This window comes from Ochotona curzoniae, unplaced genomic scaffold, assembly GCF_017591425.1.
Source record: "Ochotona curzoniae isolate NIBS_2020 unplaced genomic scaffold, NIBS_Ocur_1.0 scaffold_4763, whole genome shotgun sequence".
Taxonomy (NCBI): domain Eukaryota; kingdom Metazoa; phylum Chordata; class Mammalia; order Lagomorpha; family Ochotonidae; genus Ochotona; species Ochotona curzoniae.
The window spans coordinates 7,197,271-7,224,594 of record NW_024467123.1 but is presented as its reverse complement, the minus strand read 5'-3'; the positions used below and the strand labels follow the sequence as shown (position 1 = coordinate 7,224,594).

The window sequence follows — 27,324 nt, the reverse complement described above, 5'->3', positions numbered from 1 at the left end:
TTGTCCAAAATTAACACTTGTGTCATCTTTTTGTAATATTGTTAGCATAGCCTATTTCTTACTCTAACCTTTTACACTTACGTTATCTGCATTTTTATGGTTAGAATAAATTTCTTGTAGACAACATGTATTTGCATCTTTTTATTAAACCCAGTTCACCAGTCTCCTTTCATTCAATCTCACAGGGAACTTTGACATATCTGGATCCATATCTACTACATTAGTAACTATTATCTATTCACTCATTGTCTCATTCTGTCTCTTTTCTATTTATATTTTCTTCTTTTCCTTTTACCTTCCTTTTCACTCATTTTGTATTCTGACTTGTTATTTTATGTGATAGTATTTTATTTCCTTTCTTCACATTCCCTTGACAAATTCTGGTAGTACTTCCCTTGGCGTGCAAAGCTCATTTACAATAAACTCCACTTTCAAATACACTCACCTGATCTTGTGTGCTGTGAGTCATGCAACAAAACATTTCCTATCCTTTGTAAATTTACTGTAGTTCATTTTACTCAGGCATATTCCATAATTAATCAACACAGTTTTTTTTTAAGTCAACACATTCTTGTTACTATTTTTGAGTAAATGACTTTTTGTCAGTTCAGTTAAGAGGAAGAGAAATAGGAGTGAGGACTGGCGTTGCAGTACAGTGTATTAAGCCACTGCCTTTGACATCAACATATCAAATCTGATCATCATTCCAGCCCCAGATGTTCTAGTTCCCAGCTAGTGCACCTGCTAATGCAGCAGTTGATGGCCCAAATGCTTGGACCTCTGACAACCACGTGGTTCTTCAGACCAGGATGAAGTTCTGGAGTCTCAGCTTCAGCCCAGACCAGCCCCAGAAGCGATGGTCATTTGGGGAATAAACTAGCAGATAGAGGATCTCTTCTGTTCCCATATCACTATGGCTTTCAAATACACAAGAAAAGTAGGGTTGATGCTTAAGACTCTGCTTAGAATTCCTGCACCACATAGTAGAGTGTTTAAGCTCTGGTTCTGTTTTCAACTCCAGTTTCCTGTTAGTACATATCCTAGAAACAAGAGCTAATGGCTAAGAAACCTGGGTTAGGATCTTGGTTTACTGGCTTCGACCTGGCCCAACCTTGTCAATTGCAGATGTTTGGGGAGTGAATTGGTGGATAGAGGAGAACTCTCTCTTCCTTTGCCTTCCCTTCCTCCCTGTCCTTTTCAAGTAAGTAAATGAATAAGACATACAAGTATTTCCTTCTGTTTCTCTTCTTTGTCTACCATTCTTCATTTCTCTTTGACAATCTGAGATTATAACTTATGTAATTGCCCTTCTTTTTGATGAGTTACTTTAAATCTCTTTTGTCTAAGTATTTCTTCTTTTGTGTGATAGATTTCACTGAGTATAGACTTCAAACTTTTTTTTTTAATATTTCCTCCTCTCTCTTGCTTTTGTGATTCCTGTAGAGTTCATGTAATTCTTGCACCTGGTCCTCTATAAAGCATTTCCCATTTTCCTAGTTTCTTTTCAAGATTTTCTCTCTTTCTTTGATTTTGTGCAGACTGGATGTGGCACACTTATACATTAACCTGCTCGCCCTTCAAGTACATGAACTTTGTAGAATTGTTGCCATTATTACTTCAGTGTAATTTCTTTTCTAAATTATTCTTTTGTCTATGGTATTCTTCTAATGTATCTTGCCTCTCTATATGTATATGTAATGTAAATTGCCTCTCGATGCTTAGAAACTATTCCTTTTTTTTTTTTTCGTTCATTTGTGTTTTCATGGTTGATTGGAAAAGTTTATACTGACAGATGTTGAAACTTGCTGATTCTTCCCTGGAGCTTGTCAATCTGACTGATGGGACAATCAGAATCATTTCTCCTTTCTATTTCAGCATTGGTGCTTTCTGGTAATTCTATCTTTTTAATTCTATCTTACAATCCCTCCCTCTCTCTGCCGGTAGTATCCATCTGTCATTGTGTACTGTAGTATATCCCTTGGCATAATATTCATTTCTTTTGGATCTTCATCTGATAATTCTAAGATTTTTTTCCATATTGATTAGAATGATGTATCTCCTCAGATTAGATTTTTTTCTTCCTTTTTAGCCTACCTTGTGTTGTTTATCTCAAGCTGGATGTATTAGGCAAAAGAAATGGAAGAAAATACATTTTAGTATGAGGTCGTATGATTACTTGGCTAAGGGGCAGGCTGTACTGAACATGAACTCTAGCTCCAGTTGTCAGAGGTAAACTATCCTATAGCACAATTGTTTTGTTCCCATCTGTTGTCTGTGGGCTTCCCTTAGAGTCTGCTGCCGAAATAACTTCTGAAATATGTGTCTTTTTCATTTTTATTCTCTTATTGTACAGAGCCCTGTCTGCTTACAAGGAGGTATAGATAGAATTCTATTCTGTAATTTTATGCTGAGGACCCAGTGTCTTGGCAAACTGAAGCCCTTATGTGGTGTTTTCTTCATAAGAATTTAGTGTGGTGCAAATTTTCTCATATTTACAAAAATATGACAACTGATTAAACTTCAAAGAAAAACCTTTTCCAGGGAATTTCATCTAACCTGATAGATTCATATGTAAAAATGCTATGTGAAAAATACTTTAAAAGTTAATGTATGAGGTACTTAAAAATATTTTTATTGGAAAATCAGATATACAGAGAGAAGGCAAGACAGAGAGAAAGATCTTTTGTCTGCTGATGTTCTCCAAGTGGATGCAATGGCCGCAACTCAGCTAATATGAAGCCAGGACCCAGGAGCGTCTTCCAGATCTCCCACATGGATTCAGGGTCCCAAGGCTTCCACTGCTTTCTCAGACCATGAGCAGGGAGGTATAGGGGAAGGAAGGCCACCTGGATACACACGCTAATATGGGATTTTAGTGTGTGCAAGGCAAGAACAGTAGCCACTAGGCTATTGTGCTGGGCCATGAAGTAGTTATTAGTCATGGTCTACACCTTGAATGATACTCGTTAAATCATAAAAGTATCAATGAAATTTTGTCATGAACATTGGGAATTGTCAACATCACTCATTATACCTCTGTGATCTTATATGTTGGAAAACATTTGTCCTGTTGTTCTGAAAGAATTTTGTGATTAAAAATAGTTGTAAAATTGTACTATTTTTTATTCCTTGAGCAGTGTTCTTTCAAGCTCTAGATTACTCTAGTCTCTTCTTTTTTTTCTGGTTTTCTTGTACTTTCTTCTTTTGTGTTAGTTTATTGAAGAGGCAAAGAGATGGAGACAAGAGGGAGAGTTTGCATCTACTGGTTCCCTTCTCCAAAGACAATGATGAGTAGAGCTGAGACAGTGTGATGACAGAGTGAGAAACCTAATGCCTGACACTCTCAAGGGGGACAGGGACCCAACTGCTTCAGTTGTCATCTGCTGCCTACCGGAGGGCCCACTAGCAGGAAGCTGGAGTTGGGAGAAGACCTGGAAATCAAATTCAGGCCTTCCCATATGGAATGCAACCTTCCTGGCAAAATTTACTTTCTTTTCAACATGGATGAAGTTCGAAAAAAAAAAACACATGTGGTTGATCTTGTTTCTTCTTGTACAAAGACTTACAATAGAATAGAGAACACCCTGCTTTTTGTTCTCATTGCTTAGTAGATGTTATTATTTGTTTGTTTGTTTGTTTGTTTTAGTAGTTAAAACATAGAAAGTCTGACAGTACTGTGGCAAAGGCCCAATAACACATTTTAAGGGCTTGGCACAGTAGCTAGTGGCTAAAATCCCTACCTTGCATGCACCAGGATCCCATATGAGTGATAGTTCATGTCCCGACTGCTCCACTTCTCATCCAGCTCCCAGTGGCCTGGGAAAGCAGTTGAGGAAGGCCAAAGCCTTGGGACCCTGCACCTGCCTGGGAGATCCGGAGGAAACACTTGGCTCCTCGCTTCAGATCAGCTCAGCTCTGGCCACTGCGATCACTTGGGGAATAAACCAGTGGATGGGAGATCTGTTTCTCCTTTTCTCTGTAAATCTGACTTTCCAATTTAAAAAAAAAAATAACAATAGAACTTAAAAAAAAAGAAAAAAGAAGACATGTTGAATGATACTCCTTTCCAGTAGGAAAAAAATTCTCCTTTCACTTAAGAGACTCAAGTAAAACAGCTGTATAGCAATCGTGATTATGCAGTGCAGGGTTCCTGACACCATGCAAAGTATGCCTGTTAATTTACAGCAGTTCATGGTGCTATGGTAAACTGTCTCCTGGAGTTCAAGTTGGACTTTGCCCTGCATTAGGGTCCCTTCTGCATGCCAAGCACACTGAAGAGGTGTCAGTTTCTCCCCAGCAGTGATGCTTAGGTCTTCCCTAGGGAGTGTTATCACATTGCTGAATTAGTTGAGCTTCAAAAGACTTTGGCAGTCAGGAATTGGATAAGGTGGGAGAAAATTAAATGTGGACCTGCTATTAGCCCACTGGAGGAGAACTGAAATAATTACAGTGTCATGTCTAATTCTGTAATCATGTACCAGAATGATGGAATGAGCTCACAGAATTCTTTTCTAGCTCAACCATGGTCTGAGAAACTCTTCTGAGAGAAGACATCTTGACCAAAACAGATCCCACTGACTATGAACAAGGCTTCCCAAGAAGTCACAGGGATGAAAATGAGGTTCCCACATAGGAAGGCAACACTGACTCCCCAACCAGGCTCTCCAGGAGGGTGATTTCTCATTCCGGTAGAGCTCATCACCACTAGCTCATCTATTTCCCAGTTAACCTGCAACAGGCCCCATACCTCTAAAAATGGGCCCTCTGACAATAACTGTCCTACCATTTGGGTACACAACCCTTTTCTCTTTTGCCATTTCATCAATTCCTCTGAGAGTCCCAGAGCTTGGTCTTCCTTGTGTGTGCTTGACATTATGGCTAAACCATGTTTCTGGTATTTTATTTATAACATTGTGAATATCCTCTATAAGTTCTGATGTAATTTTAATATCCTTTTCTCTTACTGCCTAAAAGTCTTAGAGCTGGGAACTGGATTCTAAAACTCAAAGCACAACATTAAAGAACCACAGGCTTGGATTGAATTCGACACAAACACATCTCTCAACTTGGCCTGAAATGGGATTAGCCTAGTATCCCAATATTGGATTGAAATTGAAGAATACAAAAATGTATTTTTCTCTGAGCTTTTTTTAAAATGACCTAGCCAGGTAAGAAGGTGAATAATAGCATCCCCCACCACTACCAAAGTATGTTCTATTCACCAGTGGCAGGATTTAAAAATAAATGGCTGAACCATTTAACTTGGCAGGATTACAAAGTCAAGAGTGGATTGCATCAATACTTAACATTCCATTTCCATAATTTTTAGGCAGCAGCTGTCCACAGAGCCATGTGTTGCAAGTGAAGAATATGGAAAGAGCAGAGGTTCTGAACTCAGGCAGCTCTGAGTTTGAATCCCAGTTCACTATGCCTCTTGCCAGAGGATGATCAGCAAGTAATTCCAATCTCTAGAGTCATGTTGCCCTTTGAAAATGTGTGTGTGTGTGTGTGTGTATGTTTGAGATTCTGTTAAAACTAAGACATACTGCATCGACATTTACAAGGCTGAATCTATTACTGGCATGATAAACCACCACGGCCTTTGAGGCACATGTTATTTATGATAGATGTGTGTGTCTTTCTGATATAAACCCCTGTTCTGGTAGTTGGCACCTGCTGCAAATCAGCAAATCATTATCTTTGTAAGACCACTTATGGTTTGGTCATCTGACTACCTATAAATGTTCTTTTGAACTTTTGTACTGTGTAGGGAATGAATGGCATTTTGAAAACACAAGAGGGATAATTTTATCTGAGCTGCCCATCCATATATGCAACACCAAACATCCTCTTCCTATTTGCATATCTCTTATAAGATATTGCCCTTAGTATATAGGAAAGAAAACATTTGAACTACATGTCCATATTGGAGTCCTTATTCCAAGACACATATAGGAATCATCACTATGCTTCATGGCTGATGCTGTCGCAGTCCTGAAAAAAAAATTGCACTGAAATGTCCATACTTTTGAAGCATAGTGAAAAATGTCATAATTTATGTTAATACTTATTCCAGCACATATGACTGCACTTTCACTATCTAAGAATCTCTTGAAAGTTTGCTCAGCTAGAAATGAATTTGAATTTGGTGAAATTTTGGAGTTGACCAAACAAAGACACAAATTTCTGCAGTCCCTGTCTTGAGGTAGCAAGAATGGGAAAAAAGAAGATTCAAAGCAAGTGGTCCCAGCATTCTATATGAGTTCCTATGTAGGGCTGTTCCGCTTCAAATCTGCTTTCTGCTTATGGCCTGAGGAAGAAACAGAGGATGGCCCAAATCCTTGTGTTCCTATACCCTTGAAGGAAACCTGGAAGAACTCCAGATTCCTGGCTGTCAGTCAGCTCAGTTCTGGCTTTTGCAATCATTTGGAAGAGTAAACCTGCAGGTGGAAGTGTGCCTTCTCTCTCTCTTTCTCTTTCTTCTCCGTCACTCTCACTTACAGTAAAAAAAAATGTGTTAAATGCTTAAAAAATAGAATGCGGGGCCTAGCATGGTAGCTTAGTGGCTAAATTTTTCACCTTGCATGTGCCAGGTTCCCAAATGGGCACTGGTTCTAATCCCAGCAGTTCTGCTTCGCATCCAGCTTTCTGCTTCTGGCTTGGGAAAGCATTCGAGGACAGCCCAAAGCGTTGGGACCCTGTAACCAAGTGAGTGACCTGGGACAGACTCTTGCCTCCTGGCCTCAGATCGGCACAGTTCCGGCCTTTGTGGCTGCTTAGGGAATGAATCATTGAAAGGAAGATCTTCCTCTCTGTCTCTCCTCCTCTCTGTATATCTGAATTCGCAATAAAAATAAATAAATCTTTAAAAATAGAATGCATGACTCCTAGACCTACATACAGTCTAAGAAAACTATGCACCCCCATCCCCTTCACACACACACACACACACACTTTATCAGGTTGTACAGGAAAGATGCTGGTTAAATTCGCAGACCAGAAGCAATGGCACAATGAAAGACTGGGATTCAACACAAAATTGAAGCTACAGGAAATGGGCACTTTATAAAGAAGAACTGTGCTGAGGGGAAGGGCAAAACCAAGAGACAGCAACAAGGACCACTGGTTCCTGTAAATAAGCAAAACATTAAATACAGCCCAGCGTGTTTTCAGATGATCATAAATCTTCACATAAAATCTATTTATGCATTTCTCATTACATGCTAAACTATGTCTGGCTTTCAACACAAAATTACAAGATCTGCCAAAAGGAATTAAAAACATGCTCTAAAGACAGAGTATGCGTCAGAACCAAACTCGAATCAGACACAAAAGTTGAAACTGTCAGTCAGGCAATGTAAAAATAACGGTGTCTAAAATGTTAAAGATCTAAAGAAAAAACATCGACAGCATGCAAAAACAGATGGGGGGCACAGACAGGAAAGAGGAAACTGAAAAAATCACAAGGAAATGCTAGAAATTAAAACATTATAACAGAATGGAAGAATGCCATAGATGGTCTTGGCAGCAGATTAGCCATGACCAAGACAGGATCCCTGAGCTTCAACACAGATTGATCAAAACTCCCAACTGAAACGTGGAGTGATAAGAAATAAGAACAGGACATTAATATATGGTGGCGCAGGTCAAAAGGTGAAAACCAAAGATAGTTGGAACTATTGGAAGAAAATAGCCAGGAACATGGAATTAAAAAGAGAAAAATGATGCAGAGAACTTTCCAAAAGAAATGATACCTACTCATCATGCCTAATGTATGATTCTCACTGCCCTATGGAAAAAGCAAAAACAACAACAGTAAAAATATCGCTGGTTACCAGTTTCTGAGGGACGAACAAATGGATGAACAGTTGGCTTCAGAAGTCTCCAAGGCAACGTAACTGTGCTGTGCCGTAATACTGCAACAAAACACACCTCACCCTACACACAGTGACATCTCATGTGGGTGCTGGTTTATGACCCTGCTGCAGTGCTTTCCATCCAGTGTCATGTTTATGGCCCGGGAAAGCAACAGAATCAAGTTCCCAGGTCTCTGCACTCACAGGGAAGACCCCAAAGGATTTGTTGGCTCTTGGCTTCAGATTGGCTCAGTTTCCACCATTGTGGCCATTTGGGGAGTGAACCAGTGGACGGAAGGTCCTTCTCTTTGTCTCTCCTTTCCTCTGGAAATCTGCTTTTCCAAAAAAAAAATAATAATACTTTTATAAGACTGACATGCTACCTACTGTGCCGAGGCACCTTACAAATTTTTAAATACTTTTAAATAAAAGAAACAAAATTTTAGACATTTATCAAAATCAATAGAGCTTTTTAGCATATAGATTGCATGTAAATTTAAAAAAACCTGGAGAATCTCAGAATGTAAGGAAGAATTGAAATGCATCACAAATGTATAAAGTAATCTCACCAAAGGAGGTGGGGATTAAATTGCTAAGTGAAATAAGTTTGACAGCAGAATCCATAAAACTAAGGTTAAAGTAGCTACACAGAAATATTACACACCACTTATTAAGTTTTTTTTTTGTCTTGCTATAGTACAGGCTAATGATTCTGAAATTATTGTACCTGTTAATTTGAGGTTACTTCAAAAATTGTGGAAAAAATGAAATTAAAAGGCAAATTTATTTTATTACAAACTTTTCTGAAATCCATGGATTTAATGACCTGTTTTAAAAGGTCAGGGAGAGTGTATATTACATATATGCATCAATTAAAAATTGGTTGCACCAAAATAAACTTATATTTAATATAAGTTTTTATTGATTTTTAACATCTTATAACAGAATAGTTTTAAGTTGACAAGGCAAAGTTGTGAGGTTTTGATACAAAGAGTTCTCACTGAGTCCTCACTTCATTTCCCTTATTAACATCCCATGTGAGTACATTTGTCACAATTAATGAACCACATCCAGCATGCCCTATTTTGCAATATCCAAATGCCTTTTATCCCCTCACACCCCACCGCCTCAAGCAATCCCATTCTATGTGAATGTTACATTTTTTAATTTATGGTCTTGCTTTTTTGAATTTAAAATTTTCCTATTAATATTGTTTGTATAATTGAGAGGAATGTATGCCCTTGTAGGCCTCTGTTTAGGATGCGGATGTTCAGGAATGGAGGAAGGTGGGTAGAACAAATGTTACTTTTTTTAGAATTTTTCCTTCTGTGCCTATAGGGGAAGAGAGGGAGGGGGTCGCTTCTTGCTGTCAAACTACATCAGCACTCAGGGATGGGGCATGGTAATTTAATAATGGTGTACAGACCCAGATATGGGGAAGAATGTTCCAAGTGTGTCATTTGAGTACTTTTGACAGATCTGAGAATTTTTTGGTTTCAGTGTTCCAGGGTGGAGAAAAACTTTCAAGGTCTGTTGGTTGACAAAGTCTACCTTAGTGCGTCCACACACCCAGGAATAAGCTGCAAAGTGATCCAACCTATTCTGCTTTCCATCCTCAGACAAGGCACTCAATGTTCCCTGCTGCCTAGATGAGCTGGCTGTGATGTCTCCTCTGTATAGCTGGGCATGTTGTCCACTACACAGCCATCAGGATCTAAACAAGCCCAGTCCCAGCACACACACACTCAAAGGTCAGGCCCACACGTCCTGTGATTTTCCTTTTGTTGCCTGGGTCTGAGTCCAGAGGTCCAGTTAGGAAGTCCTCCAAAAAATCTTTTCTGGAGTGACTAAGACTTGACTCTTGTGTGCCAAGAGTTGCGAGGTCAGGTTCGGTCTGTCATCTCATCTAGCCAATGTATATACCAACAGATGCAGCTGCCTGGTCAGTTCTGCCCCCAGTCTATTCCTCACACAAAATAATGGGTGTGTTGGCCAGCCCAGCCTAGCCAGCCTGCCACAAATCTGGTCCTCACATATACCAGATTATCAGTAGGTGTCACAGCCTAGACGGAGTGACCTCTAAAATCCCCCATCAGGCCTATTCCAGTCCTGGTTTTTGTGCCTGCCAACCTCTGCTGCAGCCTAGCCCAGCCCAGCCCACACCCCATTCAACTTTCATGCACACTCGCAGATACTGCACCTTAGCTCAGCCTGACCAGCTCCCAGGCCCCGTCTTCACATAAGCCAATAGATGACAACACTGCCTTGTCCAGCCTGACCCAATCCCAGCCCTGGTTCTTGTGCTCACCAGTGGAAGGTACAGCCTAGCAGGGGAGTGCTCACAATGCTTCCAGCCCTGGATTTTGCACCGTCCAGAAGCTAGTGCAGTCAAGCTTTACATGATTTACATCCAATCCTGGTACTTGCCAGCTAGTGTTGTAGCCTAGCCCAGCTGGCCCACATCCATCTGAACCTTGGTGTGTGCCAGAGGGCATGACAGTCTAGTCTAGCCTAACCAACCCCAAGTCCCACCTCTCATGCCCAACCATGGAAGCAGCAGCCATGCAGGGTAGTCCTGGAGGTTCCCCCACTAAACCCACTCCCAGCCTTATCAATCTGGGCAGGAGCTGCTTCATTGTTGGGAATCGGCCTGATAGGGAAATTTGGGAAACTTCCCTGGCAGGCTTCAGCTCCTGCTGGTAAACATGAGAGCTGGGACTGGGAGTGGTACATCTTGGGCCAGTCTACAGTACCCAGTGGTCCAAACAAGAGCCAGGATGGGGTGCTAGCTAGGCTCAGTTGGACTGCAACACCCACCAGTTCATCTGAGGGCTGGTGCTGGGAGTGGGCTAGGCTGGGCTAAGCTGCTATACTTGCTGTTGAATGCTGATACTGAGAACAGGCCATCTCAGGTTGGGCTGTAGCACCCTCTGGCATGAGCAAAAGTCATTGCTCCCTTGTTAAACATGCCTTTACTTGTTCCTACTCCAATATGTCTCCAAGCTCCCCTCCAGGGCAATCTGCAGCCCCCATCCTTGGAGCCAGGGTGGCATGTCCCAGTGCAACATTCCCTGCCTTCCCCTCATATCCGGAAAAAAAAAAAAGAATAAACAACTATACTGGCATGATGGTATAGTTAACACAAATTTGGCATTAACTGTAGCCAGGATGGCTGCCAGCTACTGGCTGTTTTTTTTTTCTCCCCCCAGGAGTGTAACACTTCCCTAGGAACAAGACAACCTAAAACCCGGGCAGTGTCCTATAACTGGGGCTACATTTTTTGTTATTTTAGGTGACACCTAAGTTATCCATGTTGTTTCCAGGGCATCATATGAAGTTTTGATGTATGTTTACCCTGTATATATTCAATTCCAGAGGTAAGGAAATCTATGCATTCAAAAATTTATATTATTTCTTCTTGGGGGAGAACTTTCAGAATCCTGCTGTTTGTAAAAAAAAAAAAAAAATCATATGTAAAGCAAATTCAGCAACCAGCACTCAACCAATCCGTAGGTGAACATTACTTATTCCCTGATCTTTTGTATTTCCAATGAAAGGGATCATTGAAGTTTTAAAGAATGAGGCTAAGTCAGGCCTGGCGCGGTGGCGCAAGTGGTTAAGGTCCTCGCTTTGCACGCCCGGGATCCCATATGGGTGCCGGTTCTATCCCCGGCAGCCCTGCTTCCCTTCCAGCTCCCTGCCTGTGGCCCGGGAAAGCAGTCGAGGATGGCCCAAGGCTTTGGGACCCTGCACCCGCGTGAGAGACCCGTAAGAGGCTCCTGGCTTCGGATAGGCATAGCATCGGCCATTGCACTCACTTGGGGAGTGAATCATCAGACGGAAGATCTTCCTCTCTGCATATCCGCCTTTCCAATAAAAAAATAAATCTTAAAAAAAAAAAAAGAATGAGGCTAAGTCAAGGTCAAACAATAGTGTGGATGTTTAGAATTCTACTGAAGTTTGAAGTGTAATGTCTGCTGAAAAATGATAAAATGGTCTGGAAATGGCAGCTACTTTTGAAATTCTTTGGTTCAGAGATATGAAAATATTTTCTAATCTATAGACTTCAGTGCAAGCATAAAGGTTTTTCAACATTCATGCCCTTGTAAATTTGCCATTTTGTTGTATATAGATTGTATGGGTACTTGACGTGCATGAGCAAATATCAGCAGTCTGATGGATAATGGAATTAAAGGATGAGTTTATGTCGGTACAAAAGTTCTTGAGATCCATGCATAGTGTTTTCATAATATGGATTTTCAATGGGTTTGTTTAAGTAATTTCAAATCATTTTGCACCACAATACATTTTTTTACTCCGTTTTCTGTAAACGGTTTTGGAACCTCACCAGTAACCAAGCCATATAACTGAATAGTGTTAGCTTTTGATTTGAAATCATTTTCATGAATTTTTTTATTCTGCATCACTGTCATCTTGTTGGGTCTCATACTAAGTGGGTTCAATGCTTTTTGAAAACATGTCGTGAGATTATGATATTGTGCTGATGTGGCAGAACCATTAAAACCATCTGAACTTGTCAGATATTTAAGTGATTTCAATGCATTCTTGTGATGCCTGTTGGGCTGCGACTAGTTCTCTGATGCTGCTCCTCCATTTCTACAGCATCACGTGAAACCAGACCAGTTCTGTGCACTGTCCGGAAATGAGTCTCTCATTTATTAAAGGGTTATAGGTTCTGTGTGCCGAGGTCCTATCAGGAATATGGGCCTTCCACTCAGTGTGATGAGCACATGGTTTAGATCCACCTACAGGTCTGCAGAGAGTACACATTCTGAATGAGCTGACCAGAGATAAATGTGGTTGATTTCACTTAGTACTTCACGTATTGGGGAGATATGAATGGCAGGTAGTCTGGACGCCACAATAGTGATCATATACGTGCCATGGAGAGTGGCACTTGCTGCTAAATAACAACACTCATATGTCCCACAGCTGCCTTGAAATCAACTTGTGCCATCACCATTTCCCTTGGTGAATGACACCACCCTCCTTCCATTTACTCAAACTGCAGTCACAGACGTTATCTTCGACTATCCTTTCTCATCTCATTTGCAGCTTCCAAATCCAGTTGATTCAAGTGCAACCTTCAAAGTATTCGTATTAGTTCACACCCTTTGTCATTCAAGTAGACAGAAAATGTCTTTTCTGAGATACAGTTACTGTAACAGGTTATTAATGTTGACTCCAGACAATGTCTTTGAGCGATTCTCCACCGAATAATTACAGTGGCAAGGCTACCTCCTACAGGACCCCACCCCGTCGTGTCCCGTGTGTGTCCAGTGTGTTGAGTTGGCTTGTTTCTTTAGCATAGCGTGTTCTTTTTCCACTGTGAGCTTTATAGGTATTATTCCCTATGTCTAGAACATGCTACTATTTTACCTATGTTCTTCCAACTAGCCTTTCATCTTTCACCTTCTGGAAAATAGCTGAGAGAGAGAGAGTAGTGAAACATGAGCAAGTATTTGGTTACCCTGTGACCCGTAGAAGACCCAGATGAAGCTTCATTTCCTGGCTTTGGGCTGGTGTGTACCCAGCTGTTACAGCCATTGGTGGAGGTAACCATTAGATGGAAATTTCTTTCATCCTTCTTTCTGTCTCTTCCTTTCAATTGAATGACTACATCTGTTAAAAAAAATCTTGTTTGGCAAATCATAGAACATATCTTCCTTCTGGTTTTGTGATGAGGAGTTTAAATATTGTCAATGTCTTTATTTGAACTCAGAGCATTGTGGAAAGTAGGATTGAGCTCATGAAATCACTACTCTTCAGCTTGGTGGATCCAAGTTGTCTGTGACCTCACACGCACCCCAGGTTTTAGAGAGAGGAATTTTAGCTTTGAGTAATCCTGGAAATTCATATGAATGCTTTCTCTGTGTGTTTAGAATAAAAATCTTCCATAAGCATAAGATTATAAGAGGCTGAATGTGTTCCTTATACCATCAGAGCAAAGAGGGAAGGAAAGTATTCTTTTCTAAAGTGATTACCCATTATCTGTCAGAAAAATATGCTGAGAATGTGGTATCCATCATTTTTGTGCTCATAAAGACACCCTACACACAAGACCTAAGCCTCGTTGTTTTATAGAGCCCTGAAATTAGTGAAAACACTGACTCAAAATTGGTGTGACATAGGGAGGGTAGTGGAGATGAGATAAGTCCAGAGGTGTCCAGTCCAAAGAGAGAATATCTAGAATGTCACAGTACACCAGCTGCTGAGGGGGGGGGGGGCAGGTGGTACCTGGCAAAGGCAGAATGACTTAGTGTAGCCAAGGAATCAACATTATCCTCGTGGTTACTTCAGAGATCGCTTTAATAATTTACCCAAAAAAATGGAGCTATTGTTCCAATTCTTATTTTCCAACTAATGACATAGTTATTTTTAACTCATTGAAGTGTTTTGTATATATTCTGGCTATCCGCAGGTTTTGTTTATAAAATGTCAAGTCGTCACTATGTAGCCTTTGGCCACTTTGTGTGACAGCTACTCAATTCTGCTATCATAGCGTGAAACCAGCCAGAGATGGCACGTAAATGAAGAGGAATGACCGCTGTTCCAATAAAACTTTATCTGCAGTATCAGCTGTGTTTGGCCAAGTGTCGGGACTTACTGCTTCTGAGCGTTCCAGTGCATGCTTGCCCCTGCTGTGCTCCCACTCACTCTTGCCTCACGCTCGTCCTGTGCCTGTGTATGTCCTGGCTGCTTACCCTGCAGAGTGCACTAGCCAGGAGAAGGTCTTATATCACGATATTGCAAGGCTCTTGTAACAAGAGACAAATATGAATTGTCAAAAGAACTGATACTTTAGAATCATCAACAAATGTATGCGTCTTGAGGAAATTTCCAGCATTATAAAATGCAATGCTTTTCCCTAGAAATGATGAGAATGGCACTTTTGTCACACAAAGCATGCATATCTGCTTAGGCATAGACATTTTGCTGAAAATCAGAATTATAGCATTCTCCTCTACCAATCCTGTAAGATCCTCGAATGATACTTGTTGGGGTAGTGGGAGTGGGAAGGCCAAAATAAATTCTGCTTTGGCAACTGTCTTACTGTTGTCATTCTTTCCTAAAATGTTGTTTCTCCAGCTACTCTTTCTTAACCAGGATGTCACGTCCATGTCCGGGGGGATGCTAGTACCATTTTATCTTTCATAAAGCAAATATTAAAACAATCTCACGAATGAGCTTTCTTTTTCCAAAATGTTAGATCTGTGAACGGTGCTCAGGGGCTGGTTTGCTTGGGCAGATTGTATTCCAACTGTGAACCACTTATTCTCAGACACCTCATGATTGTTCTTTCTTTACAAGTTTGTCTTTATTGGGAACTCTGCCCTTTTTACCTCTCCTAAGTGACCAAGGTCATATTTGACTTCACCAAAAATGAATCTTGGCCATGAATGAGGTCAAGGAGGATGCTGTTATATTTCAGTTCATATAAATCCCGTTTCTGACAGACTTAACTGTGGCGGCAACAAGCATTTCAGTATTTCTGCATATTTCTTCTGTGGAGAGATGAACTTCCCTGTGATTTTAGAATCGTCAATATTGGTGGATTCATTCTGTGGGCTTTTCCCAAGCTAATAACCTATGTGGATAGGAAGGGATATTGAGAGGGAGAAAGGAGAACAAAGCGTGTCTTTTTATTGCTTCAGCTCTGTCCTTAGCACCTGCATGCCTGGGTTTCTTTCAAACATCTTCTTTGTAACAACTTCCTGCTAGCATTCTTGCAATATTTCTGATGTAAAATTGATAACAACGTCGCAAGCCAACTGCGACTTGCAACAGTAGCAGATTTTGAAGAGAAGTGTTTAATTACCAGAAATTACAAGCAAGGCCTCCCAATTAACAGTGAACACCAGGGCCATGGAGAACTCCAAGGTGATCTCAGTCTACTGCAGCTTAGCTCTCTAGACTTGAACAAACCCGACCATAGAGTGGGATATGTCTGTATTGCATGTCCTCTCAGGAGAGGAAGCTGGTTTTGTCTGTTGTGCACAAACCTGGAAATACACAATCTTCATTTCTCAGTTGCCTTCATTGTGTCGGCTAGTTTAGAGTTTAATCTGAGAGCTTCTGCTACATTGTACTTTTCCTCAGAATTACGCCGTCCCCCCTTTGGAATTGGAGTTAGAGAGTCAGCAAAACTTATAGGAGAACTTTCAGATAAAAGTAAAGATGAATTTCCTCAGGAGTGATAACAACACAGAGTGGTAATTGATACAATTGAGGTTATCTGGAAATGAATACCAGGAAAACACCACCCAATGGAGTTAAGGGGAATGGGCGATAAGGGCAAGTTTCCTTTTCTAGAACTCTTATCTAAATGAGCTACTAGCTTGAGAATAGGATCAAAGAGAAGGGAGAAAGCTTTCAGACAGAAGTAACAATTGTGGGTCTCCTAGAGCTGAGTGGCAGCTAGAGACCTGAGAGCAAGCAGTGAGCACAGAGACTGGGAGGCAATGGTTAGGAGGAAATATCCCAGGTTAATATGGTCCAGGCCCTGAATGACGAGCACCCTGTACTCACTTCCACTGCTGACTTCCGGCCCTCCTCCTGTGATTGCAATGCCATCCAATGGTTGCTCAGAGAAAAACTTTAGGAGCCCACCCTGACCTAATTCCCCTCATGCCATACCTCTACTATCCCCAGGTTAGCAATCTTTCATGTATCTATTCATCCCTCTTTTATTTGATAAAAATGAACGTAGGTTTTAGATACTTGCCCTTTAGTGATTTTGATGGAATACATGTTCATGGAGGAGGTAATGAAGCGAGGCATATTTGAACTTTGCAAGGAGACACAGCTGGGTGGGTTTTCCGGTTATACCTTTGACCTTCACTCTGTACAACCTTGTAAAAGTCTTGGGAGCTCTCAAGGCTGAGAACATGGACTGGAGGGGTTGAACTGTGTGCTCCTCAGAGTGCCTGTCACGGGACCCGTAAATATTTAAATAGTGGAAGTTGCTATCTCCTCATTTTCTTTTTCCTCCTCCTCTTCTCTTTTCAAATGATTTATTTATTTGAAAGAGTTTATACAGAGAGAGGGAGGACAGAAAAAAGAGCTTCTGCTTGCTGGTTCAGGTCCCAAATGGCTGCAGTGGTCAGAGCAGGCTAGTTAAAAGGTACGAACCAGCAGTTTCTTTTGGATTTCCCAAATGCATACAAGCACTTAAGCCATCCTCTGCTGCTTTGCTTTCCTAAGGGCATTAGCAGGGAGCTGAACCAGAACTCGAAGCATCATCAATATGGATACAGGTGTTGCAGGTGGAAGCTTTATTCACAGTACCACCTCCTGGCCCTCTGCCTCCTCACTTTCAGTCCTGGTTTCCATGTGTCTCTTAATAATTATCTTACAGCATTTTTTAAAGCATGTACTTATTTATTTAAAAGGCAAAACAACAGAGAGAGATAAGGTGAAACAGAAAGTTGAAAGAACCTCTCTCTGCTGGCTCACACTCCAGATGACCATGATGGGCAGTGGTGGGCAAGGCTAGAGCTGGGAGCCGAGAATGTTGTTCAGGTTTCACACATAGGTGACAGGGCTCCTGGTAATTCAGGCATTTCTCATTCATCTCAATGAGGCAACTGTGACAGCCCAGACAAGAGAAAATGGTGACAGCAAAGCTGGGTCTTTTGAAACACTTCTGGGACATGTCCATAACTTGACCTTTGTGCATAACTTTGGGTTCTTAAAAGAGAAGTGAGAGTGATTATCATTCTAGGATGAGATCTGGCTTTTCTTTTACAGCTCCGACAGTAAGCTGACTGACCCAAATTGTTTTCTGGAAATAAGATTGGAAGGTCTTGTTTGCCTGGTTCTGTTCACTGCTAGGTGGGATGTGACTCTTACTGATTGGATGGTTTAAAGGGCATGATACTTAAACTGGATATCTGTGTTCCATACCACTACAGCCATTGGTATTGTGCATTGATGTGAGCTTGGATGACTGAATGATTTGCATCATGTAGCAGTGAACTCTTAGTTGATTCAGTGATCATTGCTTAAGAACCCCTGAGCATGGCTGATCATGGCTGATCACGTGTGACGGAATGGGACAGTCCACCGGTCAGTGCCAGCTGGTGAATAGACTCCTGATCCTCCAGAGTCTGACACCTACTCTTTTCTGGGATAAATTTGGTCAACTTGCAACAGCAAACAATCAAATATGTTTATATAAACATGAATCAGACATTAGGTATAACTTGAAAAGTCTCCTTGCAGGCCATTTGTGTCCTAAAAGTAACTTGAGTTGAAATACTTTCATTGGTTCTATCTTCTATATTCACACAAGTTTAACTTGTGAATGTTAGCTGTTTCTGCCACGAACCCAACACCAGACACAGCAAGTGAGCCACACGAGAGGTCCTTAACTCTGATGAGGGGGACATCCGCAGGGCAGAGGGAAAGCGGGAGCAGAGAAAGAACAAAGAGGGATAACACCTTTATAGCCTAGTGGTGGGTATGGGGACTGCAGGGCCAGGAATGAACAGATGCGGCTCTAGGTGTGAACCAGGGGTACATGCCACAAGGGGTTGGTGGAACAGGGTGCCAGGTGTGGGGCTCATAAAGTGCAGGGGTTGGCAGAGAGTACAGTTTGAATTAAAGGTCAGGCAAAGCTTACTTAGGCAAGTGGGCTTTAAGGGGACCGAGACTTAGGGGATCTGTAGTGGTGCTGAGTAAGCCGTTATTCAAGGTATTTAAGGTGGCACTGGGTCCAGGATGGCGGGGTCAGGGCTCAGGCTTCTGGGCCACTCTTGTAGCTGCTCCTTACAAGAAATATCTCTAAAAACAAGGAAAGTTGGATAAGCTTTTTAAAAACTGGACTGAGATGTCACTTACTTTTGTTCTTCCCATAAATTCAAATAAAATATGTCAACGACTGTCCTAATGCTGTGGTTTCTGCACCACCGATAGATCTATTTTGATACAGTGTGCTTTGTGGTTACAGTCATTTATTTGTGGGAGAAATACAGCTTGTCAAGCCAGTGCATGTCAGGCATACCAGTGAGAAGACCCAAGGCTTTTCAGTTTCTCATAATGCGTCTTATTGCATTCGCTTATCTATAGTCTGCCAGAGCAGTAATGTTTGGGAAAGAAGAGAAAGAGATAAAGGGATTATTATAAAGAAGGTCATTTTTTTTTTTTTGGTGGGAGGACAATGAAAAAAAATGAAAATACTGATTGAAAATAAATGTTTATGATTTATATTGTTTCTGTTAAATACTACCCAATGGATAATGTACATTTGAAATAATTTACGTGGAAATAAGCTAAAATAAAATTTTTAACATCAGTATTTCATTATGAGGTAGCTTTTTTACATTGGCAAAATATTTTAAGAGGTGTCCATCCTTATTCAACTTCAATGAGAAGTAGAATTAGCCATATCCTCAACAAGTATTATCTTCCTTTTTCATTTCATAATACACCTGACCCAGAAACTGCTATGTACTCGTTTTGTACAGTTCTAACGTCAGTTCAGTAAGGGACATGACATCCAGCTCCTGAATACTCTCTGTGGATGTCTGGGAAAGACACACAGTGGTAGGGAAAAAAAAAAAACACAAAATGAAGAGGAGGAATAGAACTTTGTTTTGAGCTGTTATGGGTTAGTAGGTGTTTTGGCCCACTAGGGCTCCCTCATAACCAAGTCCCACAAATGGGCAGCTTCTACGTGGTATTGTGTTCTTATAGCGCTGAGAACTGGAGTCCGAGCTGCCAGCAGGTGGGTTCCTTCTGTGAAGGAGGGTCTGCTGCTTACCTCCCTCCAACTTCTGCTGATTTCCTGAAGCTGTGTGTTGGAAGGATTTCCCTGAAATCTGTCTTCATCTTTCCTCAGGGTTCTCCTGCTTGTGCAGGTGTGTGTGTACCAATGCACACATGTATCCACCCATCTATCTCTACCTGCCTCTCTGATTTTCGTGTCCAAATGTCCCTTTTAGATAAGGATGCAATAATACTGAATAACTGTCTGGGCCCCTCATCTTAATGCAAGCATCTGCAAACACCCTATGGCGGTCCATTTTACTAGCTATAATACAGTATCTTAGACCGAACAATTTATACACAGCAGAAACTTATTCATCACAGCTCAGGAGGCTGGGAGTTCCCAGATCAAGTGGCCAGTGGGCTATATATCTAGTAAAGGCTCAGTCTGTGGGGTAGCATGAGCCTTCTCACTACATCCTCACATGGTAGAAGGGGCAGGCAAATGTCTTCCAGCCTCCTTAGCAAAAGTCCTAGTTGCATTCATGGGAATAGCACCATGCTGACATCTTCACTTCCCAACCTCTTAATGCTTTTCTACTGAACCAGATTTTATCATATGGATTTCAAGGGAGTACCAATGAACCGTCCACAACCTACTCTAGACCCATTCCATGCCATATTCTTATGCACCAAGGTCAGTGCCTCAAGAACTTTAGCAAGCAGCGATGCAATCAGTCACACTGGGAATTTCTGCAGGCAGGCAAGGGGAGAGGGCACCCAGGTGGAACTAACATGAAACTGATGACAGTGTGCTTAAGTATGATTCTAGAACCTAGGATTCTGGAACTTGGGTTCACGTCCTTGATGTATGGCAAGTAGAGTATTAACGTCAGATTTGCGAAGGTATGGAGTGTTTATTTTCCAACTCACAAAGCAAGAAGTACTGATAACTATTGCTCTATTTTCAGACTTCTCAAAGGATTGGGGGCATTTTATGAAGAGAGAATTTTATAGAATGAAGCTGGGTGTGAGTAGCACCAGCTCATGGGTAAGACTCTGATCAGTCCTCACTGCTCATGATCTTCCCTTAATCGGTCACTAACAGGAAACCACTGTGAGGCCAAAGCGGGCTTCGTTCTTTGTGTAGTCAATGGGTAGATAGTTATTAGTTGGCTTGATCAGGGTCTGGAGTTCCTATAAAGTCTCCTGGAATGGAATCTAGCATTAGCATGTTAATTGTAGTGGTGATCTTCAGTTGTAAGTGTTGTGATCTGGACTTTGGTCTAACACATGTGCCTCTCCCTTGATTAAGTTAATTAATCTTAAATAAGGCGCTACCTTGCAGTCATCAAATTGGAAACAGAACCGCAAGCTAAAGGAGATAGACCAGGGCTTGATAGGTTCCACATCAAAGTCATCAGGGATTAGGGCTCAAGGTCCCCAAGTCCTGGTCATCTCAGTGCCTCTGTGCTTGGAAGCTTCAATGTATCAACTTCTGGAAATTGATTCTGTTCTGGAATTCTCACCACATCAGTTCACAGGGCCCATTCCACCAGTGTGTGTGTGATCTCATTAATCTCATCAAGGAGATCCTCTGCATTTGCCTCCATGATCCTTTTTATCTCAGTGAAATCATCCTTTAATGCATTTATCAGGTTGCTGAATGTTTGGTACATTTCTATCTTCCAGTTTAGAAAAATGGTAAACCTCAGTTTTTAAGCTGTCTTGATATTATTCTCTTTCACTCCCTTTCCTTATCAAGGTTCATTTGCAATTTCCTATAAGCTCCTAGTGTTTAATTTATCCCCAGAATTTGCTGATTTTTAAGTACAAAATTCAGAAGGCCTTATTTATACAACTCATTAATACTGGAGTAAATCCACTCACATTTAATCCAGTTAAAATGAAGACAAAGAGTCAGAGTCCAGTGCTCAGGCAGACACTGACCCGCACAGATTATGCAGTTGAATTGATGGATAGAAATAAGTGCTAGAATTAAGCAGAGATCAATGCTGGAGTGGAGACTAATTTCACAAATGGTGGGTACATTAATGAATCTTGTTCTGTTATGATGACTTTCGATTCCCTGTGTAGATTCTCAGCCACAGGTCCTCAGACAGTGAATATCGGGTAAGAAAAAGCCTCAACAGAATTGTTAGGTTGACTTTTCTTTGTACGAACTGTCTGAGTAATCACACTTTCATATAGAGTGTGCAGTTGCACTAAGGGAGAGGTGTTAATTACTGTACCTGAACTTGTGTGTGTGTGTGTGTGTGTGTGTATGTGTAATTCAACTTCACATTTACTTGGAAGACAGCAGATTTATCCAAATCACCTTGAGTTTATTGTGTGACTGCCATAATTAGAACAGTGCAAAGGAATGGTATCAAGCAACAATGGAATTTTGGAACCCTGTGTTAGAGCTAATATGGAAGCTGCTTTGAGAATATTTCCTTAGCAGTGCAAGGGATATGGTCCCTCATGGTAACGTTTGGCCTCCATCCACGCCATAGAGATTCCCAGAGGGGAGCGGTGTAATGGCGCTGCCACTGTGTTAGCTTCAGGCTTCATAGTTAAAATGGAGACCAAAGAGTCAGAGTCCACTGATCAGGCAGACACTGACCTACATTTATTTTTCTATGGAATACAGCTTTAAGTAGATGCAAAGGTAGATTTCTACAATTCTAACAGTGGTTACAAGTTGTGTCATGCATCAGGATCTGAACAGACACCACCCATGTCAATGGATTTCTCAAGAGTTCTGAGTCTTCAGGAATAAGGAGCGTATTTTCCTTCTGAAAGGAATGTGTGCAGGAGTCTGAGGCTGAGCTCATACTGCAGGCAGGATGGCTTGCTTTACAACCTCCAAGACAGTTGGACAGGAATTTCACATCCGCTAGTTGAAAAATGAAATCACCAAGAATCAAAGCGCAGTTCTTCATGAGTCAAGACAATAATGCACTCCCTAGGGAAAGGCATTGGACCTGGTGTTTGAGATGCCAGAGAATCTGGTTAAGATGTTGGAATGCCTAAGTTAGATTTCCAGGTCTCACTCCTGGCTTGAGTTTCCTGCTAAAGGAGCCTGAGGGAGTTGTGCTGACGGCTCAGGTAATGACTTTAGACATTTGGGGAATGAACCAGCATGTGGGAATTCTCTCCTCTCCCACTTCCTCCTTCCCTCCCTCCATCTTGAATAAAGTCAAGTCCTTTAATACAAATCTTAGAGCACAGACCAAGAGGCCCAAACTCAGCAAATCACTGATGGCCTATGGCTAAGACTGGATTTGCTGCTTTTAAATAATATCAAGGCAGTTTCTGAATGTGACACTGGTTTCAAAAGAACAGTGTCAATTATTTGCCATGTACTTCTCTGAGCGCTTGTTCATACCCACCTGTTTAATCTCCATATGAGTACCAGGCATGTGAAGACATTCATCCATTTATTAGTAAGGACAGTCGATGAGAGAGAGAAAGCTTGGTAGCACTGGGACTGAAATCAAGGTACATACACCACACACACACACACACACACACACACGCATGTTGCTCTCTGACTGATGTGGACCCAGGGAAAGGGGAAGTGTTTGGCTAAATGATCTACCAGAAAAATTTCCTACAGTGTTCTTATGTCAACTTCTTACAGTAAGTTTGCCTTGTCCAGTTTCATCTGTTTATAATGTGCAATGTGTACATAGAAACAGAGGTGAGTGGAACTTATTTATGACAGAAAAGGAATATACATAAAGGAGGAGCTGTGAAACAGGGGGTGTACTTTACTGATTCTTATTTAACCAGAGATCATTCCTCCCACCTTAAAAAGGATGTTGTTTTTAAAACAGAATGCAAGAACGTTGATACCTTACAGAAGAACACTAAGAGGTGCCATTTATTAGATGGAATCAAATTAAGTTGACAACAATGTTCACAAGACACTCATTGTCCACTGTGTCCCCATTTCCTGCGGTTGCTTGGCTAAGCAGCTCATCTTTTAGAACTGTGGACTCTGTAGTTTGTTGTTTTTTCTCTCCTAACACAGGAATTTTGCTTATTGTTTCATCTTGGTTTTGCTATTCTCTTTTTTATTCCCTAACTTAAATCTAAGCTTGTTCTGTATTTCTGTCCCTTGATACTGGCATATATTAATGATCCATATGCCTTTGTAGTATCCCACACCTCCTTGTTATAACTTTATTACCATCAGCGTTTCATATTTTTCTGGAGTTATGTTTAATTCAAGGATATCTATCATAGTGGGTTATTAGGTTATGATGGAAAGGCCTGTATTGTGTTTTTTCTTTCTTGGTTCCTTACCATCAAATATGGTGTCTAAACATAGTCGACACCCAAAGGTATTGATTTTAAAGGGTGGATGAACATCATGCCATTTGTTCCAACAAGATGCAAATTTAGAAGATGTGTTCACTTAATTTCTTCTAGATGCTCTTGGTTTATGGAAAATACGTCAATGATGAATCTCCTGGGATGTGTATGATTAAGAGACAGTAGTGTCAGTGTTTGAAAACAGGTACCAGGGCTGCAGCACACAAACCTCCACTGAAGGGTGGAATCGGAAGGAAGAGAAAGCCTGTGTCACGTAGTTAACAAACCCACATGGTCTTGTTGGAGGATCTGGAATATTTCCCTATGGCTTCTCTAGAGCTTATGGTTATTTCTCCTATTTGTAACTCAAAGAAGCACCTTTAAAACTTTTTTGATAATATTTTGTAATATCCTGCCTGATAAAGCTCTCCTCTTAGGTGGCATCAAGGAAAATTTAGAGTGTTTTCTCCTCGCCTGTAATTGTTGCTTGGAAGAAGTAAGATTGAGCAGGTTCTGTCTGTCGAGCAAGACATTGGTCATAGGTGGAAAATCAGATACAATTTACAATGTCCTTACGCAGAGACGTTAGTATTTCCATTTCCTAGATTGAAGGTACAGAACCAAGAGATTCACCATTTTGGCAAAGTCTTACCACTGAAAACGGCAAAATTGCAACTGTGATTTAACTCCCTTTGATTCCATTTCTTTTTACATTTTAAATTGTGTAACTGCTTGGAATGACATCTTACTGGTTCATAAACAAAACTCACTGGATTTTTTTTTCTTCCCTCATTTTGTTAAGCTTCACTTGTCCTGCATGACAATTAAAAAAATGTACCTTTCATGGCAAGATCTTGATAAATAATTAATGAACCAAATAAACAAAAATGTTTGAAAGCATAAGTACATTTCTCTTCTTGCATGCGATGTTTGATAGTTTTGTCCATTATGCATTGTGAAAGTATATTTTATTTGTATAATATCTGAGACTCAAAGAACTAGAATATATTGAATTACTTGGTATATATAATTGGTCTATGTAATGTACCTAAGAACTATTACTTATTATAATTCTACCATAAATATTAGTGCTTCTGTCAAATGAGGTCAGGTAGTACCTACTGCGTCAGTCATGGTAAAAGTGATCACGATATAAGTGACATTCAAAATGACGTTCTCAGGCTCTTGTGGTAAGCTAGTTCCAGGTGAGCACTCCAGGAAGCAAACTCACTGGCACTGTGACTGCACCCAGATCTGTACGTTCACTTACTGTCTGTGTTGTTTTAATGATCCAGTAATTGATGATGGATCCATCAATGATTGCTCTTGATTTACACTCGGAATAGATTTTTTGGTTTTACGTTTTTGCAGACTTCTTCTAACGAGGTGCAAATAGGAAGAAACATACTACATAGATGTCACCTGACAATCAGTTTGATCGGTCTCATTTCTCTATTTGAATGGATATTAGCATCTGTCAAAAAAGATTTTGTGAATCTGTTCATCAGGAAAAGCAGGGTGGGGGTTTAATATCATAGACAAATGCTGTTTTTTATTACAGTCATCAACAGATCACAACAGTTAAGTGAAATTAAGTGCTCAGGAGTTGGCATAACTGTTTATGTTTCCTAGTTCAACTGGAGCTTTTAATGAGCTTACAAATATGAGGGTAGAAAAATGGCATTGTTTTCAGATGACAATATGCTCAAACAAGGTCCTGCTTGCTACATTTTGTATCTCTTTAATTTGAATTTTTCCAAATTTAAAATGTAGACCCAGATTTTCTGGATTCACATGACCTGATGGCCGTGTCTAATGTATTCTCAATGTGGAGAACGTGCTACTGCCTTAGCCTGTTTCCTGATAGGCAAGCCTACATAAAGATATGTAAAATGAGTGCACAGCTTAAAAGGAGAGAGAATCAAGTAGAGTTCTCCTAAAACATATATTCTCTGTAGAATTAGACACATACACACACTTGCACAAGAGAAAATGTGCAACTATCTTTAAAAAGAAAATGCAGTGCAAACTCTCATAAACAGTAAGATCTAGAATCCAGGCTCTGTAACATTGTGAATTTGTTGAGTTTGGCATGCTTCTACGGAACAAATGATGAGACAATTCCAATGGCCGTATTGAAAGAGGAACTTTGCAAGTCAAGGGGCTCATTTGACCTGGCTGCTTTCAAGGCCTTTGAGAAGCACCTCAGATGTCACAGTATAGGGATCCCAAAGTAGATTTGCAAAACAGGATACATAGTTCTCCATTCTTATATTTGTGGCTGTGAGTACATATATATGCCTACACACACACACACACACGTGGGGAGGGGGCAGAGAGACATTAACAGATGCTGTTGATTTTCTATCTTTGTTATAGAGTAAGTTCCTTTACACTAGCTGATATTTTTTTCTTATAATGTATATAGAAAATCTGAACATCTGAAGGATGTCATGTGAGACGACTGAGGATGCTCAGGGTGTCATGAAGAAAATGGGAGGTGGGCTGAGAAGATGAAAGTGACAATGGGACTGTTACTGTCCACGTCCACTGAGGCCCATCTGCCAAACTGGGCAATCGTCTCTCCCAGTTCTAGACTGGTCAAGGTGGAAACGTGAAAAAGACTCTTCCTAGAATCCTGATGTGGTTATTTTGCTGAATAGATTAAAAAAAAAAAAAAGGAGAGAGCTGGTGGTAGAAGGAAGAAAGTGAGTGATTCTTACCAGAGAGCATGCTCTTGTGATGTGATGCAGGAAGAAAGTTCTTAATGAGATGCAAAAAACCGACTCATAAGAAAACATTTAGAAAAGGAGCAGGGAGAGCAAATACTGGTGGCTGAGAAGTGAAATGTTTGGTTTCAACTTAAGGTCGTATTTGTGTGTGTGTGCAATGACAGTCTACAAGATACAACCTTGTTAACAGACTGGGGACTATTATTGTGTTGCCCTGTCGGCATGGTGACAGTCACAAAGTGGGTTATATTCATGTGCATATTTATAATATTTTCTACGAATGAGGTTAGACACTGCAGTAGGAAAAATCAAAATTAGCAAACATAGGGCAATTGGCACTAAAGAAACTGAATTGTGAGGCACCACTCACTCAGGCTACTTGTGATTTTTTATCCAGCTGATTGATTTGGGCCCTACCCCAATTTCAAATCATATGTACCCAGTACATCCTAAAGTAATAAAATGTCTTCTGACAGTAAAATTTGTAACCGTAAGCATCCTGAAGTAATGGAGTACCATTGTTGTAATACCTGTGTATGTGATATCTATGTATGACTGCTTGATTGAGAAGAATCAAACGTAGCAACACGTTATTTTATCTTCTTCAAATAAGTTGAATCCTAATAATTTCCGCATGTCCTTTCCCATTCACAGCAGGAGCAAAATCAGCGGCCTTGAAAGAC

General features: G+C 40.8%; 1 protein-coding gene across 7 annotated transcripts in view; it reads left to right on the top strand.

Moving 5' to 3' along the window:
- NRG3 (neuregulin 3) overlaps positions 1-27,324 on the top strand; it is a 931,214-nt gene that overhangs the window by 866,555 nt on the left and 37,335 nt on the right. The gene's annotated exons all lie outside the window — the stretch shown is intronic.